At 39.8% G+C, this 3,901-nt stretch overlaps 1 non-coding gene across 1 annotated transcript; it reads right to left on the reverse strand.

The window, feature by feature from the left end:
* Positions 1–236: 236 nt before the first annotated feature.
* Positions 237–426, reverse strand: LOC111548438. The gene has a single exon (XR_002733414.1). It is a non-coding gene; the product is annotated as a U2 spliceosomal RNA (small nuclear RNA).
* Between the last annotated feature and the right edge of the window lie 3,475 nt (positions 427–3,901).

Raw genomic sequence — 3,901 nt, forward strand, 5'->3', positions numbered from 1 at the left:
ATGATGTGTTATGTTTGAGTAGGGAGGTAGCGTGGTTTGGATGTTTGTCCCTTCCATACCTCACGTTGAAGTGGAATTCCCAGTGTGACAGACAGGACATGGCGGGAGGTGTTTAGGTCATTGGGATGGATCCCTTATGAATGGCTTTGCATCATCCCCTTGGTGATGAGTGAGTTCTTGCTCTGAGTCCACCTGAGATCAGGTTGTTTATTTTATTTTATTTTTTTAATACCCTGAGGTGGTGCACTATTCCTGGAGGTACTGCAGTACCAGGTCAATGCATGGAGTGGATGGAGCAAGCTTCTATTCCATCTCTCTGCTCCAAAATCTATTTAATGTATTGTCCTTGGATGAAGGATGTATCAGATATTAAACTGATAAGAACAGATACTACACTTGATCTTAGCCAAAAGGTCGAGAAGCGATAGATCTGGTTGTTTAAAAGTTTGTGGCACCTCCCCCTTCTCTCTCTTGCTAGTTTTCTTGTCATGTGACTGACTACCTGCTCCCACTTAGCCTCCGTCATGAGTAAAAGGCTCCCCGAGGCCTCTACAGAAGCTGAGCAGATGCCAGCACCATGCTTGTACATCCTGCAGAACGATGAGCCAATTACCTCTTTCCTTTATAAATTACCCAGCCTCAGGTATTCCTTTATAATAGCTCAAATGGACTAACAGGAAATTTCCAGTTTATTGGTCAGTATAGGCTATGGTAAGACACAGTAACTAATGACTCCATTAAATCAATGGCTATGAAAAGAAGACATGTATTTCTTACTTCTATTACATAGTCATTATTTTTAGGCTGCAATTGTACTCCAAGTTGTCTTCTCCTTGGGCTCAAGGATGATAGGTCTATCTCAATCTAGAACGTTGGTGTCCATCACGGGCAAGGGAAAAGCAGCACAATCTCTTAAAGCATTGGCTTGGAATTGACACCTGACACTGGAACACACTGGCCAAAGCAAGACATTTGACCGTGGAGTGGGGAAATACAATCCACACCCATTGAGATGAGAGGGAGCAGTCATTCATGAATAGTAATGTTACTGAAAAACTATTTTCCATTAGCTTAGTGTCATTTGGCAGCAGCTACTACCTTAGTTTTCTGAAGGTGAAACCCTCAGTGCCCTCACTATTGACTTCCTTTGGTTTAGGAAACCACTGGGTATGGCCATTTGGTGAAAATAAAAGCGAATATTCACTCATTTTTCTAGAAGGAAACCATGAGAGCCTCTAAAATTTAAATGCAGTTCTTATTAAGCTGAGGATGCTAAAAGTACTCTTTAGTAATGTGAACTGGAGAACTCTTTGACCCTTGTCAAAGATGGAAGCAGAGTCCAAAAGAACAATGTGATGTTCTTTACATGGAGTCATTTAAGGACTCAATAGCCTAGATTAGGGATCAGCAAACTAAGTAAGCCCTTGGACCAAATTCAGCCTGCAGTTTGTTTTTGTTAATACAATTTATTGGGACACAGCCATGCCCTTTTGTTTACAGATTACCTGTAGTTCATTTCCCACGATGATGGCATAGTGAATTGTTGCCACAGAGACTGTAAAGAGCACAGGGCCTGAAATATTTACTATCTATCTAATCTCCACAAAAAAGTTTGTTGATTCCTCACTTAGGTTAAATGTTATTATGATTATCTGAGCTACTAATTCATTTATTCATTAACAAAATATATGACTATATGTATCATTATATGTCTAATTCTGTGCAAGATGGTGGGTGTACTAATGAACAAAATAGAGTCTTACTCTTATGCAAGTTATAGCCTAGTGGGAAAGATAGATATTAAATAAAGTATCCATTAAATAAACCTAAATTTTACACTAAATAATGTGTAAAAAAAAAAAAAAGAAGAAGGACTCATAAATACATGTAATAAAAGGAGCTAATTTAGATGGGCAAGTCAACTACATCTTCCTTAAGGATATGATTGTAGAGCTGAGATCGAAAATCCGAGTAGACTAAGTGATGAGAGGAGCATGTGCAAAGGTCCTGGGGAAAGACAGAAGCTTGCTACATATAAAGAAATGGAAGGCTTTTGGTAGTTCTAGTGAAAGAGAGTATGGGCTACAATAGCAGTGAAGATGAAGAAAAATGAGTAATTTTTAAGGGACATGTAGGAGGTTGAATCAACAGATCTTGGTAATAGATAAGAGACAGACATTAGTGAGAAAAGGGAATTAAGAAGGACAATCAAGTTCCTGACCAACCCAGCTAGATGGGTGGCTGATGAAATAGAATCATGACGAGAGCCAAGTTTGGAAAATGACTTTGTAAAGAGCTGAAGGACATTCAATGCCATGGCAGACGTCCTGATGAAGATGAGTTTTTGGTCTAAACCTCAAAGGGATGCTTGAGCCAAAGTATGACTTAAGCAATCAGCGTACGAGATGTTTTGCACAAAGAAAAGAGATAAGGGTCTTGGGGCTGAGTTTTGAGGTCCCTCAACATGTCACAGCTGAGTTGAACAGGATGTGAGGGCCCAGAGCGCACCAAAAGAGCATTGTTTTACCCCTGGAAGAAATCAGTGGAAGAGAGTGCTTGAAGGAGGCAGTAGCTCACAGATGCACTATTAGGGTATTAAGCAAGAGACCCAGGACAATGATTGGAGTCAACCTCTCCAGATCCTTTGCTCTGAGAAACTAGTGTGAGAATGGCAACAAGTGGTCACAAGTGGATTTTTGGCAACACCATGAGTCAGTTGTAGCACAGAGTGGGTTCTTTTGGAAGACAAACTACGCTTCTTGCCAATGCCAAAGTCACCAGTATCTTTCTTAAAACAAATTGAGTGAATATTCCTGGAATGACTCTTTGAGGATATCTGGAGAAGAATTGGTTTCCTGAGACTTATGGGAAGAAGCTCAGAATTGTAACAATGTATTGAATTAATGTTGTTATTTTATTTTGTACTCCAAACATATTATACCTCCCAATGACCTCTTCGCATACTAAAAATGAACAAACAAAAATGTACACCAAAGTTTTCTAAATGCACAAGCACCAAAGGTCCAGTGCAGTGTGCACAGAAAAGTGAGATAATGCTTAAACTAAATTAATTCATATAATCAAGGAAGTGAAAACCACAGGTGATCAGAAAAATGTTCTCTCTACAAAATTCATAAGGACCTTGTAGAAGATGGTGAACATTGGCCCTGTGCCAATTGGCCTGCTTTTGTTTCCTGTTAAGCTCTTTCATAACACATTCTTCCTAATTTTCTCCACTTGACCTTTCATTGCTCAAATGCACCACTCCCCAGCCTGTCTCAGTGCCTTAGCACAGGCTATTCCCTTTGCCCAGAATGCCCCTTCTGCATCCTGACCTCTGGAACCTGTGAGTATGTTACCATACACGCTAAAAGGAACTTTGCAGATGTGCTTCAGTTAGGGATTTTGATAGGAGGAGATTATCCTGAATTCTCCAGGTGGGCCCAATGTAATCATAAGGTTTCTTATGAGAAAGAGGCAGGAGGGGGATCAGAATGAGATACAGAAGAGGTAAGGATGGAGCAGAGGTCAGAAAGGAGAGCAGATGCTACACTGCTGCCTTTGAAGATGAAGGAAGGAGCCATGAGCCAAGGAACCCACCTAGCCTCAGACACCAGAAAAGGCAAGGGAATGAATTATCCTTAGAGTCTTAAGAAACGAGTCCTGTCCATACCTTGATTTTAACCCAATGTGACTCGCTTCCAACTCTGACCTCCAGGGATATAAGACATACGTATTGTTTTAAGTCACTAAGTTTGCATCAATTTATTATGGCAGCAATTATTAATAATAAATAGTTATTAATAACTAATAACATCTAAAGAACTATTAATAATTAATAATACCTAAGTAACCTCTCTGTTCCTATGCAATTTCTTCCAGAAATTCTTTCAGGACATTC

This window comes from Piliocolobus tephrosceles, chromosome 6 (assembly GCF_002776525.5).
Source record: "Piliocolobus tephrosceles isolate RC106 chromosome 6, ASM277652v3, whole genome shotgun sequence".
Taxonomy (NCBI): domain Eukaryota; kingdom Metazoa; phylum Chordata; class Mammalia; order Primates; family Cercopithecidae; genus Piliocolobus; species Piliocolobus tephrosceles.